The sequence below is a fragment of the Palaemon carinicauda genome, chromosome 26 (genome assembly GCF_036898095.1).
Source record: "Palaemon carinicauda isolate YSFRI2023 chromosome 26, ASM3689809v2, whole genome shotgun sequence".
Taxonomy (NCBI): Eukaryota; Metazoa; Arthropoda; class Malacostraca; order Decapoda; family Palaemonidae; genus Palaemon; species Palaemon carinicauda.
Window position 1 is genome coordinate 41,349,201 of NC_090750.1, and position 17,335 is coordinate 41,366,535.

At 44.5% G+C, this 17,335-nt stretch overlaps 1 protein-coding gene across 1 annotated transcript in view; it reads left to right on the forward strand.

The window, feature by feature from the left end:
* Positions 1-4,424: 4,424 nt before the first annotated feature.
* Positions 4,425-17,335, forward strand: part of Polr1A (RNA polymerase I subunit RpI1) — a 41,635-nt gene continuing 28,724 nt past the window's right edge. The window contains exon 1 of the mRNA XM_068349597.1: positions 4,425-4,580. The gene's annotated coding sequence lies outside the window, so the exon portion shown is untranslated. The remainder of the gene's footprint in view (positions 4,581-17,335) is intronic.

The window sequence follows — 17,335 nt, forward strand, 5'->3', positions numbered from 1 at the left end:
AACATTGGCTGCAAGTTTGAACTTTTGAAGTTCCATCGATTCAACTACCCAATTAGGAACAAAGTATTAAATCCAGCTTGCCTATATAGACGATTTGCCAAAACTTGAGATACTACCACTGGAGAGTTATTGGGTCCTTTGACTGGCTAGACAGTACTACATCAGATCCCTCTCTCTGGTTACGGCTCGTTTTATCTTTGCCGACACATACACAGAATAGTCTGGCCTATTCTTTACACATTCTTCTCTTTTCTCATACACTTGACAACACAGAAATTATAAAACAATTCTAATTCTCTCAAGAGGTTAACTACTGCACTATAATTGTTCAGGGGCTACTTTCCTCTTGGTAAGGGTAGAAGAGACTCTTTAGCTATGGTAAGCAGCTCTTCTAGGAGAAGGACACTTCAAAATCAAACCAAGATTCTCTAGTCTTGGGTAGTACCATAGCCTCTGTACCATGGTCTTCCACTGTCTTGGGTTAGAGATCTCTTGTTTGAAGGTACACTCGGGTACACCATTCAATCTTGTTTCTCTTCCTCTTGTTATTTTGAAGTTTTTATCCTCTAGTTATTTTCAAGTTTTTATAGATTATATGTGAACAATTTATTTTAAGTGTTAAAAGAACCCCTTCTTGTTAACTTACGGAAAATAGCAGTCAACCTAGGAGTTAAGATATCAGTGGTCTTTACTTTAGACAAAGGAAAAACACCATTTGCATAAGCGTCAATTTCCAACAATAATATTTTTAATTTCCCGGTACCAAACAGCTAAAGTAGATAGTTCAGCCTCAAGAAAACAACAATGAGGAAGATCAAGTTTCTCATTCTTACTCTTATTGTCAAACATCAGCCCAAAGGGTTGCCTTTTCCATTAGACAGTGAATGACAAAGCCACCTGGTTTAAGTAAAGGAGAAACTGTTACGTCTACACTAAATAGTGCAAATTTAAGGGTAGCTCGGTGCTTATGTTCCTTGGTTGTATCAGAAAGGGTTTCTTTTATAGCCAAATTGTATTCCGTTTCAGTTGAAGCAGGACACGTCAGGGACAGGCTGTCAATCTTAATTACTGGTGAAATCATACATAAACACTATTTTTTTTTTTACTTTGCTGTAGATCTTGACGTTTAGCTTGACTGACATTTTCTTATCACACACCGCTCCTGCTACCTCTCACCACTTCCCCAAGGCCGATTTTTAACTTGTTCTCAATTTCAGCCTCATATCCTCCTTCCTGACATATAGTAGACTCCAAGAATGTAAATTGTCCGCCTGTTTTACAACCGAGCATCAACTTTCATGTATAATTATCATGTCCCTACCTTCTTTACAGCTCAACTACTCACCAATAGGCTAATTATAAACTCAGTCTTATCCATATTTATCCTCAAGCCACCCCTCCCTAAAGGCTCCTACCACTCTACAGTCCTTGAATCGTTCTATGTAAGTCTTCCAGATTTTTATACACATATGTACTCACACACACACACACACACACACACACACACACACACATATATATATATATATATATATATATATATATACATATCAAGGGATAATTTCTGAAAAGATAATACACACACACACATATATATATATATATATATATATATATATATATATATATATATATATATATATATCAAGGGATAATTTCTGAAAAGATAATATATATATATATATATATATATATATATATATATATATATATATATATACAGTATATATATATATATATATATATATATATATATATATATATATATATATATATATATACAGTATATATATATATATATATATATATATATATATATATATATATATATATATACAGTATATATATATATATATATATATATATATATATGTATATTGTATATATCAAGGGATAATTTCTGAAAAGATATCCCCCTTTCTTGTGGTACAAGCCATATTAGTAGCAGTTAAATCATCAATTTCATATAATATTAATTTGCCAAAATTTGTTATTGTTTGTTTCAGCACAATCACTCACTTATTTTCCGCCACATTCCATATTTTTCACAGCGTAACCGTTAAGAATGTTGTAACAGAAATGTGATTCAATGGATTAATTTCTTCTTTGTTTTCATGTTGGCTATATTTTGTATCTCTAAATTTTAAATTTATGTTCCAGGATCCTCGTTGCTCTCTCCACAACACTGTGTGATTGTGGCTTGTGGGCACACTACTAGAAGAAGCGTAGTAGGTGCAAAGCGCTGCAATCTGCAGAAAATTCATTATCATTAGTTACCTTCTACACAGATAGCGCAGCTTGCATACTTTTGCTTCTAACTTCTAGGACCTTTCCAATATACCAGGTAACCTCCTTATTTGGAGTTTCTAAATTCCGGATTTCTCTATGATTATTTCTAAATTTTCTTACCTCATTACTGTTAAAAATATGTTCAGTAGTATCCTCTGCCTTCCTACACAACACACAAAGTCTATCCTTATTAATCCTGTTTCTATAATTTTATTTCAATTTTAGCATATTTAACCTTGTTTTTATAACTATTAGGGCTCGGCCAGACCAAGCGCGGCTAGCGGCGAGGTTAGCGGCCAGATAGGAGACGCGGGAAGCCTCGCTACTCCTATCTGGCCACCTACATAAGATACCTAAGGTTTCAATTATCAGCTGGAACCTCTTGCCGCTAACCTCGCCGCTAGCCGCGCTTGGTCTGGCCGGGCCCTTACTGCCTCGTTAGTGTTAAGTTCTCCTTTGTAGTCTATTCTGCCATTACTATTCACAAACTTCAGTTTGGTCATCTCTGCCTTTTTTCTTCTATTTTCTTTTAATTTCATTTGCTACTTTACTTTTTATTTTTTTTTATGAGTTCTTACTTTTTATACTTTCTTACATCTTCAATTTTAATATAATATTTACTGCATATTTCTATGATACTTTTTTTCCCAACACTCCTCATATGGTTCTCTTATTTGATCTTCCACTACCTCCTTAACTAGCCGGTTGTCATCTGATGTTATGATGTTATAAGATGTTATATGATGTTATACTTTTATTCTATTTTCAACTGGTCATATTCCCGTTTCTGCTATTAGAACTCAAATATGGTGTGGTAGCAACCTGTTCAAACATTCCTTTCATAATTTTGTACTGTATAATCTCTAGTTATTTCATTTCTTTTTCTTTTATTACACCCCATGTCTCAATATTTGCAAACATTGTAGGCACTACTACTCTGTCATAGATATTAACTCTCACTATCAACGCCAAATCTCTTTACACTGTTAGTCTCCATACTTCCTAACTTCTTGTACCATGTATTCTATTTTTTGTTTCCATTCTGCTTATTCTGAGACTATGGTTTCCTTTTTTTTTCTGAGTAGGCCTACAATTCTCCTAAGTATTTATATTACTTAACTGGTTCTATCCTTCCATTTCTAACCACTCCATTCACATTTTTAACCTCTTTCTTTTTTGTGTCTAACTACTAACACCAAAGACTTCTGTGGATTTGTGCTAAACGTAAATTTCGTTAGTTCTTCCAAACTACGGCAGTTGCTAATGGCTCTTTCTACTTTGCATCGATTGTTGCTAAGGAACATTATATCACCTACATAAATTAAGGCTTCTATCCTAATGTTTCTTATCAGGGTTGTCGTCTTCTTATTTACTGAATTAACTTTGTCCGTGACTATTGGACATAACTTTGGTCCAAATACTGTTTCCTGTTTTACGTTTCATTCTATCCTTATTTCTTCTGTATATCCAACGGAGCTCTTGATAATTGCTTTAGCTTCCTCATTTAATCTATACATCACCTCGTATCATCTTTCTGTACCATCATACTTAATTCTTTGATACTATCTTTCAAACACAGTTTATCAACAAACTTTACTGCATCCCCAAACCTACCTTTATCAGGATATCAATTAAACCTATTAGTTATGAATATTACATTATCTATAAATAAACAACTCAGTATCTCCTTTCCCGCGAGTCTTATTCTCCAAAACTAATCCTAGGCCAGGTTTAGCCTACGCTAATTAGTTTTAAAATTAAACTTCCTATATTGATGCTCATTGCCCACTCGCCTATTCTATCCACTTTTTTTTTATACTTAGAGTAAACACCATTTATGATTGATCAGGTAAGGATTAAGGATTTAAGGATTTTTATTAACTCTAGCGACCCCTCTCAGGGTATGAGAGTACATTACAAAATATAAAAAATTATAATTTGACTTAAAATAATAGTACAAGATGGCAGTAAAAAAAGAAAAACTACTTATATTCACATATCTATACAATAATGTACATATATTCGTCTACCCATATATAATGGGGACATGAACCCACAAGGACTAGATAAAAAAAAAAAACAAATATTGGAATTCTAATTTCTACTAAACTTAGTAGAGAAGAAGAGTGAATGTGATGTTTTTCTCCATTTACTCATGCACCGCTACCGTGCACGTCACGTGTATTGCGTTTCGAGTATGTTATAGTGGTTTTCTAAATTACCATCTTCACTAATGAATAATAATCGCTGCATCAGGACTTCTTGCATTGGGAATATTAATCTATTTTGAGGTAAGAATACAAATTCTTTAAAAGTTCAAACTTGCAGCCAATGTTTTTATCTTTAAACATGTTGCCACAAGCATCTTTTTATAGTTTATATATGTAAGATCCATTTTAATGGTGTTGCTATTTTAGTGTTTAATTTCAAATTCTTAATTACTTCTCTTTTAGTTTATTTCCTTATTTCCTTCCCTCAATTGGCTTTTTTTTTCCTTGTAGCCCATGGCCTGATAGCATTCTGCTTTTCCATCTAGGGTTGTAGCTTAGTGATGATAATAATGATAGGTAAAGTTTTACTGTATTACAGGTTCTTAATAATATTAATAACAATAATAATCTATGATAATATTTCATTGGGTACAGTAGTATCTTACACTCAGTCCAGAGTAACTCTACCTGAACTTAACTTAATTACCGTTAAGGTAGTTGGTTGGCCAGGGCACCAGTCACCCCTTGAGATACTAACACTAGAGAGTTATGGGGTCTTTTGGCTGGCCAGACAGGACGGCATTAGATCCTTCTCTCTGGTTACGGTTCACTTTCCCTTTGCCTACACATACACCGAATAGCCTGGTCTATTCTTTCCAGGTTCTCCTCTGCCCTCATACACCTAACAACACTGAGATTACCAAACAATTCTTCACTCATGGTGGGGTTAACTTTTGTACTGTAATTGTTAAGTGGCGAATTTCCTCTTGGTAAGGGTAGAAGAGACTCTAGCTATGGTAAGCAGCTCTTCTAGAAGGACACTCCAAAATCAAACCATTGTTCTCTAGTCTTGGGTAGTGGCATAGTTTCTGTGGCAAAATTATATTTACAGACGGGACAACATTTTAAACAGAAAATAAATATTTTCTTGTAATAATGCTGATAAATAAGGAATAGAACGAACGCCGTGTGCGTCAACAAAACTATGTAATGATTGATGCGAGGTATTGTCAACTGTCGATACTTCCAGCGCGTCTTGTGCGCGATCTAAACCGAGTATCGAATGACTTACGGGAGCGTCAATAGACTTAGGGAAAACAACAGGGGAAATTTTTTGGGACATTTCCCAATCTGGGGGAAAAGAAGGAGCGTGAACCGACGTCAACTGAGCACCTTTTCCCTCCGACGAATTATGCGTCTTACGTGCCTGTTTCGGTGTTGACATATCGTCTTCGTCCGAAAGGAAAACCTCCGGTAAACACCAGGCACTACAAGATGGTTTTTTTCAATATTAAACTTAACCCGATAATCATGTAGCTGTCAACTCCGTTGCCCGACAGAATTCTACGGAAGGGATACGCCAGCGATCGCTATACAAGAGGGGGGTGTACTCACAAGCGCCACCTGTGGCCAGGTACTGCAGTACTTCTTGTTGACACCACTTCAATTTTTCCTCTGTCGTGCTTCCGGCAAGACGTTCATGGATACGCTTATAATTTTGGAGTCTTGTTCACGGTTTTTGGTGAAGTATTGCTCTAAGATTTCAGCTTTCGCTATTCAGGAAGTTTTATTATTAGCTTAGCTAGCTTTTGGAATTAATTTGATTAATTATGGTGACGAAGAGAGTATGAACTCTCTTTCACCTTTAAATGGCCGACCCTTCCCTTAGACGGAAGTGTTGGTGTCTAAGAGAGTATAGACTCTCTTTCTTAATTTTGCTTAACAAAAGTTATAGATTTATTTTATATCTCTCCGCCTTTTATAGGCCTCTTCGATTAACTTCCTTTTTTATAAATTTATTAAAATTAATTTTTATATTTGTTTATATTCGACCTTTCCTAATAGTAGGCGGTCTTTTCTTGTACCGAAGTTAATTAACATTGAGCCCGTCATTTCGGTTTTACCTGTTAACATATTATGCTATTTTAATGTTTTTGAAAGAATTTCTTTGATAGTCTCGTACTGTTTCAAAGTTGAACTAACGTTTTGTTTTGTCTCTGCAGTTGTTGACGTTCAGAACGTTCAACTTGCGCTCTATCGTTACGATAGAGAGAGAATTTTCACGGTGTCACGTTGCAGTAAGAGTAAACCGTTTATAGCGTTTTGTTCATTCTTTCTTAGCTTAATGGTTTTAATTCTAATAAAGGAACTTTTTATTTGGGAAATCTTTCAGTTTTTTTCCTTTAACAATAATATGTTTTAACGAGTATATATGATTGGGCTCTTCTCTCAGGTTCTAAGTCAAGAGAGAGAGAGAGAGAGAGATAGAGACGGAGGGAGAGAGAGCTGGATAAACGTTTCGTTCAAGCGAGTAACGTTGTTATCGTTTTTGCTCTTCTCCCTAGTCTCTTTAGGGGAAGAAGGTAACGTTTCTAGAGTTTTTTCTTGTTCTCAAGCTTTATGCGGTGAGAGATTTTAAACGTAGTTTATTTGATCTAGTGTTTAGTCTCTTTCCAGCCACTGAATTATTTATCTTTCATTAGATTTTTCTGTTACATTGTAATTCTGTTTTCGCAATTACTAACTTTTAAGGAAGGATAGAATTGCGTGTTTCAGGTACTGTACAAACCACTTAAAGTTTCGAGTTCAGTGAAATAAGTGCAAACAGAAATTCAAAAGTGATAAGTGATTAGCGCAAAGTGTGTCAGTGTTGTGCGTGAGGGTACTTCTGTGCGTGCCAGTCGTCCTCCCAGTCCGGGACCTCTTGCAAGCTCCCAAGCCCAGGGGAGAAGCAATGTCGAAGGGCAAAAGGGTTCGGCAGGCCTTGATCGGCGCACAGAAGTATCCTCGGTGGTTGCGGGCGTGTCTTACAGAGACCGTCACTCCCACCCGCAGACGATTGAGCCCTTATTTTACTCGTCTGCAGAAGAAATTTCGGGGAGAAAACGCTGGACTCAGGTCTCAAGACCTCTTAAACGTAAAGTCCAGACCTCTAGAGTTCAACAACCCGGATGCAGTCATTGGGTTAGCTCTGACTCTCCGCAGTCATCAGGTGACTGCACACCTCCTAAGAGAGGTAAGGTGATGCCGCAACAGACCTCATCTTCTGTTAAGGCTTTGCCTCAGCAGACCTTAGCGTCTGCCGACCCCAAGATGACTTTGCTGCAGTCCATGCAGTCACAGCTTGCGGTCTTAATGCGTGAGTGTCAGGCTGAGAAGGTTACACCTCCTCCTGCGATCGCTCCGCCTCACCGCAGTCCAGTCTGCCAGGCGTACGATGTTGAGGTTCCTCAGGATACCTTACCGCGTACTGAGTTGCCAGTTACCAGCGGTGTGCAGCAACCTCCGCCTTCCTTAAGGCAACCTCAGCAATGGGAGCAGGAATCTTATGCCTTACTTCCTCCGCTTCCGCTTGCGGTTCCACCAGCGAGGCAACAATCTCTTGAGGTACGACAACCTCTTCCATCAATGAGGCAGCCACCTCAGCACTCGCTGCAGCGACTTCAACCCTCCTTAAGGCGAGAGCCTCAACTCCTTAGGCTAGCACCTCAGGAACCTCAACTCGCGAGACAAGAACTGCGTTCTGCGCAGCCGCTACCTCAACTCTCGCAGCTCACACCTCAGGAACCTGCTATTGCGCATCCGCAACCCTTACAGCAAGCGCAACTCTTGAGGCAGCAACCTCATGCTATGAGTCAGCCACCTCAACGCATGCATCTGCCACTTTCTCCTCAACTTGAGCCTCTTCCCATTCAACTTGGAAATAACAAATGACAATAATAACACCTCATTACTTTCATAACTTGCATTTGTAATCAGATACATGTATGCCTACACAAACTTTATGATAATGGAGGTTATTTGTATTACTTAATATAAAATATATATGTATTCCTTGCAATATATTTTTAACAAAATCGCAAAATATGGCAAAAATATCTTCAAAACAAAAATGAATCATGAGTTATGAATGTAAGGTAAATATTATGTTGATATTAAAACCCCATGCAAGCATGCATGAAGTAATGCAGTGTTGCCAACAGGGCGAGTTTCCCTTTCCTGAGGTGAAGTAGATTATAGTACATTTAGTGCAGCTTAATTCTACGATTATCATGCCGGCTATCAAATTCATCAACAAAACAGTCTAAATCAAATCCCTCGGCACGTGCACTTTCAATGGACAGTAATGCGATATTACTCACTCTAGCACTGGTCATGGAATTTCTGAGAAATGTTACACGCCATGCAACACGCTCTGCTTACCTTACAGCATGCTCTACATACAGCATGCTCTGCATACAGCATGCTCTGCATACAACATGCTCTGCATACCTTACCGCATGCTTCTCAGTCACACATCTTTGGTTGTTGCCAACTCACTAGACTGTCAAGCAGTTTCATAACGTTGCCTTCTAGTCTGCTGCTTTTGCACCAGTGAAACCCTCACTGAGAGAACTTAGCTTTTCTCGGATATGGTCCCTGTAGATGAGAAAGTGCTTTTCTCCCTCCTTCTGATATTCCCTTGAGGACTCTGTCATTTGGAGAGGAGCCTTTAGCTGCTTAGCCTCCTATGGACTTTTATTTAAGCATAACATGCTTCCAGGGAAGGTAATGGTTCCACTTCAGTCACTAACCCCGTCTGTTACCACACCTGCTCCCATAGTCCTTGAGCTGTGTTGCAAGACATGCAGTCCAAGCTTAGTCCTTGTTAAAGGATTTTTTGTTTACGGAGTCAGTGTGTCACTGGGAAGACGTTCAACAACCAACAGAAGTGACTTGTTGTGACGCAGTGCGGCAACCTCAGCAACCCGATAAGGAGTTGTCTGTACGACCCAGACAGTCTAGACAGCTTCGGGTTGTCACTGTACTTCCTCGCTTCCCCATGGTTGACAGTTCACAGACTGTGCAGCAGTACCATGATCTTGTGTCCGGCTCCGTCAGACGACTGGCTTTTAAGAGCTCCCACAAGTCGTCGCTGTCTGGAGATTCTCAGATGGACTATGGATCTGACCAAGGAACTGGGCCTCCTGGTCAATTTTGAGGAGTCTCAGCTCGTCCCATCCCAGACCATTGTCTCCCTGGGTATGGATCTTCAGAGTCGAGCTTTTCGGGCTTTTCCGTCGGCCCCAAGGATCTTCCAAGCCCTAGAATGCATCCAGAGCATGCTGAGAAGGAACCGATGCTCAGTCAGGTAGTGGATGAGTCTAACAGGGACACTTTCATCGCTGGCCCTGTTCATCGTGTTAGGGAGACTCCACCTCCCCCCCTTCAGTATCATCTAGCTGCTCACTGGATAAAGGACATGACGCTAGAGACGGTCTCAGTTCCTGTTTCCGAAGAGAGGAGGTCTTCTCTCGCGTGGTGTAAGAACAGCTTTCTTCTCAAGGAAGTCTACCTTTGGCTGTTCAGAAACCCGACCGCCGTCTCCTCTCGGACGCATCAGACACGGGCTGGGGTGCGACTTTGGACGGACAGGAATGCTCGGGAACATGGAATCAGGAGCAAAGGACACTTCACATCAATTGCAAGGAGTTGTTGGCGGTTCTTCTGGCCTTGATAAACTTCAAGTCCCTCCAGCTTAACAAAGTGGTGGAGGTGGACTCTGACAACACCACAGCCCTGGCTTACATCTTCAAGCAGGGAGGGACTCTTTCGTGAAGTTGTTCTAGATCGCAAGGGACCTCCTCATCTGGTCTAAAGATCGAAAGCTCACGCTGGTAACGAGGTTCATTCAGGGCGGTATGAATGTCATGGCAGATCACCTCAGCCGGAAGGGTCAGGTCATCCCCACAGAGTGGACCCTTCACAAGAATGTTTGCAGCAGACTTTGGGCCCTGTGGGGTTCAGCCAACCATAGATCTGTTCGCTGCCTCGATAACCTAGAGACTCCTGTTGTATTGTTCTCCGATTCCAGACCCAGCAGCAGTTCACGTGGATGCTTTTCTGCTGGATTGGTTCCATCTCGACCTGTATGCATTCCCGCCGTTCAAGATTGTCAACAGGGTACTTCAGAAGTTCTCCTCTCGCAAAGGGACACGGCTGACGTTGGTTGGCTCCGCTCTGGCCCGCGAGAGAATGGTTCTTAGAGGTACTGCAATGGCTGGTCGACATTCCCAGGACTCTTCCTCTAGGAATGAACCTTCTACGTCTACCTCACGTAAAGAAGGTACACCCAAACCTCCACGCTCTTCGTCTGACTGCCTTCAGACTTTCGAAAGACTCAAGAGCTAGGGGCTTTTCGAAGGAGGCAGCCAGAGCGATTGCCAAAGCAAGGAGAACATCCACTCTCAGAATCTATCAGTCTCAAGGGGAAGTCTTCCGTGGCTGGTACAAGACCAATGCAGTTTCCTCAACCAGTACCACTGTAACCCAGATTGCTGACTTCCTGTTATATCTAAGGAAAGTAAGATCCCTTTCAGCTCCTACGATCAAGGGTTACAGAAGTATGTTGGCAGCGGTTTTCCGCCACAGAGGCTTGGATCTTTCCACCAACAAAGATCTACAGGACCTCCCTAGGTCTTTTGAGACCTCAAAGGAACGTCGGTTGTCCACTCCAGGCTGGAATCTAGACGTGGTCCTAAGGTTCCTTATGTCATCAAGATTTGAACCTCTCCAATCAGCCTCTTTTTAGGACCTCACATTAAAAACTCTTTTCCTCGTGTGCTTGACAACAGCTAAAAGAGTAAGTGAGATCCACGCCTTCAGCAGGATCATTGTTTTCACATCTGAAACGGCTACATGTTCCTTGCAGCTCGGTTTTTGCTAAACGAGCTTCCTTCACGTCCTTGGCCTAAGTCGTTCGAGATCCCAAGCCTGTCCAACTTGGTGGGGAATGAACTGGAGAGAGTACTTTGCCCAGTTAGAGCTCTTAGGTACTATCTAAAAAGGTCTTAACCTTTACGAGGACAATCAGAAGCCTTATGGTGTGCTATCAAGAAACCTTCTTTTCCAAGTTCTAAGAACTCAGTTTCTTACTATTCAGGCTTCTGATTAGGGAAGCACATTCTCATCTGAAGGAAGAAGACCTTGCTTTGCTGAAGGTAAGGACACATGAAGTGGGAGCTGTGGCTACTTCAGTGGCCTTCAAACAGAGCCATTCTCTGCAGAGTGTTATGGATGCAACCTATTGGAGAAGCAAGTCAGTGTTCGCATCATTCTATCTCAAAGATGTCCAGTCTCTTTACGAGTACTGCTACACCCTGGGACCATTCGTAGCAACGAATGCAGTAGTAGGCGAGGGCTCAGCCACTACATTCCCATAATCCCATAACCTTTTAACCTTTCTCTTGAATACTTTTTATGGGTTGTACGGTCGGCTAAGAAGCCTTCCACATCCTTGTTGATTTGGCGGGTGGTCAATTCTTTCTTGAGAAGCTCCGAGGTTAAAGGTTGTGATGAGGTCCTTTAGTATGGGTTGCAGCCCTTGATACTTCAGCACCTTAGAGTTGTTCAGCCTCCTAAGAGGAACGCTGCGCTCAGTAAGGAAGACGAACTTATTTAAGGCAGAGTAATGGCTCAAGTCGACTTCCTTACCAGGTACTTGTAATTTCATTGTTATTTTGAATAACTGATAATATGAAATACGGGATACTTAGCTTCTTGATATACATGTACACTGGTTTTCACCCACCTCCCTGGGTGTGAATCAGCTACATGATTATCGGGTAAGTTTAATATTGAAAAATGTTATTTTCATTAGTAAAATAAATTTTTGAATATACTTACCCAATAATCATGATTTAATTGACCCACCCTTCCTCCCCATAGAACCAGTGGACCGAGGAAAAATTGAAGTGGTGTCAACAAGAAGTACTGCAGTACCTGGCCACAGGTGGCGCTTGTGAGTACACCCCCCTCTTGTATAGCGATCGCTGGCGTATCCCTTCCGTAGAATTCTGTCGGGCAACGGAGTTGACAGCTACATGATTATCGGGTAAGTATATTCAAAAATTTATTTTACTAATGAAAATAACATATTAGGAGACATATGTCTCTTGAGCGGTCTTGACTTAAGTGGTTGACGCCAACCACGTCGTGACTTTACGTCATTGGAAGAAGTCACAGACAAATTAACCTCACCTTTACTGTGGTAAGGGGGAGTGAAATGGGAATCGACAACAATAACGCTCAAGGGGACGTTCGCTCGCTGATTAAAGTCTGCCATATCCTTTTGCCTTTCAACATTCCTTCTCCCAGGGGTTGGGGAGCATGGAAGAGGTCCCCGGCTGGGATTATGACGGACACGAACGGACGCACCCTCCACTTCACTGTCACTATTCACTATTTTACTTTGTAAACCACGCACTGCACCCCACATAACTTCTTTTTCGATAGTTAGAGAGCGAACTTGGGCGTCTAAGGATTTAAATGTAAATGTAAATGTGACTAATAATGATTTGTTGCAGCTTTGGGCATCCTTGGGGCTTGAGGGTTCACCCTCCAAGGAAGCCTTGCTTGATATGATCAGGTTGGGGGCAGCTGTCAAACAATCGCCGACTTTAGCAGAGGTTGATCTTCTGTCTATCGTTGATGATGTTGGGGCAGAGACTTCCGATGAGTTGTAACAAACCTCTGCTCCTGATGTAGCTGATGGCTTAATTCCCCCTCCGAACATCTTTCGAGGGAGGAACTAAGTCCAACGGTCTCTCCTGCCGGTGATTCTCCTCCTCGGGGGAGTTCACTCATAGAGACTCCTCTTCGGAGGACTGCTGATGGTCAGCCTGCTGACCCCACGGCCCCCAGAGGGCGTATAAGGCGTAAAGCCCGCCTTCCTCTTCTCCGTAGAGGCCTTCCTTCACCTCACAAGGATGTTAGGAGGCGCCTCTTTGGTTCATCATCTCCGCAGTCCGCCGCAGAGGAACCTCGCCATCGTTCGCCGACTACCAGCTACATCCCTGGACCTCTCCGTAGATCGTTCGCCATCTCCTTCGGTTGAAGGTTGTCCTTGCAAAGGACACGCCGACCTTCCACCTGCCAGACCTGCTGACCTGCCGTCGCCGTTCCTGGCCGCTGATGCGCTGTGGGCGCCTACTCACCCTATTTTTAAACGGGCAACGGTCCCTTTGGGGCATAAGGGACTTTCACACAATGTGTCTAAGTCCCTTACGCGCCAGGTATCCCCTGCGCGCCATTGTTCACCAGCTCGCAATTGCGTGCAAGCGCTCGCCAGCTGCTGTTCACGCCAGCTGCTGTTGATCCTGTTATAGCGCGCCAGCGCTCACCTGCGCGGCAACGCTCACCTGTACGCCAACGCTCACCTGTTCGCCAGCGCGCTACTCCGCGCCCTCATCCTGATGTGTGCCATGCGCGCCAGCGCTCGCCTGCGTGCCAACGATCTCCAGCCCGCCCACGATCTTCTGATCTGGGCGCAAAGGGGAAGATAACCTCTTCCCCTGCTTGCCAGCGCTCCCCATTGCGCCATCAAACGCCGACGCGACATCGGACCCCGCCTGCTCGCCATCCGTCACCTGCGTGTGCAACGCGTGCCCAGAGCGCTCACCTATTCTTCCGGATGTGCGCCCTCATGCGCGGCTGTGCTCAAGGGATATATCTCCTGTCCGCGCCCAACGTTATCGCCCTCACGGGCTCTTCGGGATCCTGCGCGCCCGGGCGCTCGCGAACAATCGCCTTCGTGCGAGCGCTCACTCATACCTGCTGCGCGCCATTGCTCACCCGCGTGCCCTTGCATGCGCGCCATCGCCCGCCCGCGCGCGTGATCCAGGCGAAATTCTATTGCGCGAACGTCAGCGCGACCCCCAGCGCGAGGCTGCAGGACGCCGCGTGACCAGCTCATCGTCATCGCGGTCCCCCCCCCCCCCCCCCGCAAGCGCAGAACAGCGCGCTCGCCGGAGGGAGGGAGAATTCCGGATAGGTTCAGGGACTTTTCTCCTTCTTCCTTTCAGGCAGACCCTACTTTGGTGACTCTCCTAGGGATCAAACGATCCCCTTCCCTCCAGAGGGAGTGTCTGACAGCACAGCTGTCAGTTTGCAGCCCTGGTTTGGGTCCCTAGTCAGAGCAGTCATGCAGGCTTTTAAGCCTGTTCTCTCTGAGCTGGGCCACAAATCAGTGGCAGCTTCGACTCCCCTGAAGAAGAAGAGAGGAGTAGCTGACGTGGTAACTTCTCCAAGGGTGAAGCTGACTCCTCGGAAGTCTTTAAGGAAGGCCTCCTCCCCCCCCGACTTTCCCTCCCCTTCGGAAAAAGATTTCCCGTCCTCAGGGGAGTCACGTGAGGTGAGGCGTTCCCCCATCGCACCAATGAGGGAAACCCCACCTCGCGCAGAGAAGTCTTCTTGGGTAGGGGTGGAGAAGAGCCTCCCACCATCACTGTTTGAGTCCTGCATCCCTCCCAGGAGGGAGTCGAAGAACTCCAAGACTTTACCGAAGTCATCCTCAAGGATTAGACCAGAGCCAGCCAAGCCCTCGGAGAATGTCCACGAGTCCCCCCAAGAAGAGCCTTTGGGGACAGGAGACTTCGCTGCCAGCCCTTCAGGAGGAGAGCTACAGGAGTCAGAGCATGCGTTCTGGCAGGTTCTGACCCTTATGATGAATCTCAATGGGTTCGCGGATCCAGAGATTCCCCCTTTTTGAGGGCAAGGACACAGTCTTGGACCGAGTCTTTGGTACTCAAAAACCCTCTAAGGCCAGCGCGGCTTTGCCCTGGTCCCAAGGGGTTAAGAGTGCCAGAGATAAGGTCGAAGGCCAGCTCTCCGAGCTTGCCTCCTCCAGCCGATTCAGCGCCGGTAACAAACTCCTCCCGCCTCCTCGTGTCCATCAGAGGAGGTACTTTGACATCAGGGAGGAGACTTGTTTAGCTCTTCCCTTACACCACTCTTTGGAAGAGCTTACCAGGGGAGTCCCTCTAGAGAGACTCCAACTGGCAAGTGTCGTTCTCGGCTACGGAGATCCTTAGCCAGGAGAAGGTGGCGAAGTGTGCCATGCAGGCAACTTCGTGGCTGGACATCTGGCTAGGGTCTCTGGGCATCCTGTTACGATCTGAGGACTTGTCCAAAGAGAGTACCAGGAAGGCCATGGAGACCTTTCTACTTTCAGGCACTCGTACCATCGAGTTTCTAGCCCACCAAGTCTCGAACTTCTGGGCTAATACCATCTTGAAGCATCAAGACGCGGTGTCAGAGATTCCACCAGAAGGTCCCCAGTACCGAGATCAGCAGACTCGGACATTCTTCCATCTTGGGGAAGAGTTTGTTTGAGCCTAAGGACGTGGAGCAGGCGGCTGAGAGGTGGAGGAAGTCCAACCAGGACTCTCTCCTACATAGGGCTTTAACATCGAAGCCTTATAAACCTCCAGCAACCTAGCAACCACGTCCTTCCAAAACCACGAAACCGGCAGCTGCAGCAAAGACATCGGTGTCGAAGCCCTTTCCTGTCAAGGACAAGAAAGGCAAAAAATCCTCCAGGGGAGGAAAGAATCCTAGAGGGAGTGGCCAAGGCTGCAAACACTAGGATTGGCAGTCCCCCTGCATGTCCACCAGTGGGGGGATGCCTATAAAGTTGCGCTAACAGGTGGCAGCAACTTGGGGCCGATTCCTGGACAATTTCCGTAATCAGTCAAGGATATCTCGTCCCGTTCACAATATCTCTACCTCCCCTGACAGCGAATCCAGTGTCGTTGAGCTCCCTTGCCATGGGATCGGCAAGGGGGCAAGCCCTTCGGGCAGAAGTCGAGACCATGTTGAAGAAGGGCGCTCTCCAAGAGGTCCTCGACGGGTCCCCAGGCTTCTTCAGTCGACTCTTTCTTGTAAAGAAGACGTCTGGAGGCTGGAGACCAGTCATCGACCTCTCAGCTCTGAACAGGTTTGTCAAGCAGACCCCGTTCAGCATGGAGACGGCAGGCACGGTCAGACTTACAGTGAGACCGCAAGATTTCTTGTGTACACTGGACCTGAAGGACGCGTACTTCCAGATCCCAGTCCATCCGTCTTCAAGGAAGTACTTAAGATTCAGCCTAGACAACAAGATCTACCAGTTCAAGGTACTGTGTTTCGGTCTCTCCACAGCACCTCAGGTTTTCACCAGAGTGTTCACCCTAATATCATCGTGGGCACACAGGATCGGCATCCGTCTCCTCCGTTATCTGGAAGACTGGCTAATCCTAGCAGACTCTGAGTCAGCCCTTCTTCGACACCGAGACAAACTTCTGGGACTTTGCCAAGATCTGAGGATCATGGTAAATCTCGAGAAGTCTTCTCTGCTTCCTACTCAGACTGGTATATCTAGGCATGATCATAGACACCAATCTCCACAAAGCCTTCCCATCAGACGACAGGATAGCAAGGCTGAGGAGGGTCGCGAGTCCTTTCCTCAGACGAGAAGAGCTCCCAACCCAATCATGGTTACGTCTCCTCGGTCACCTCTCATCCTTGGCCCGTCTAGTTCCCAACGGTTGCCTCAGAATGAGATCTCTGCAATGGCGACTCAAGTCTCGGTGGAATCAAGGACATGATTCCCCGGACGTCATGATCCCTATGGGTCCTGCGGAACGGACAGATCTTCAGTGGAGGATGACAGATGAGAACCTACGAAGGGGAGTGGATCTTCTCGTCCTCCCCCTGGATTTGATGCTGTTTTCGGACGCCTCAAAGAAAGGGTGGGGGGCCCACATTCTGCACCACAGGACCTCAGGCCTGTGGTCAGAATCAGAAAAGTGCCTCCATATAAATCTGCTAGAAATGAAGGCCGTATTCCTGGCCCTTCAACAGTTCCAACGTTACCTGTCGGGTCACTCTGTGGTGGTGATGAGCGACAACACCACAGTAGTGGCTTACATAAACAAGCAGGTAGGTACCTTTTCAGAGCAGCTATCCCATCTCGCAGTAGAGATACTGAGATGGACCGAAGTCTGCTCGATTCCACTATCGGCTTGCCTCATTCCAGG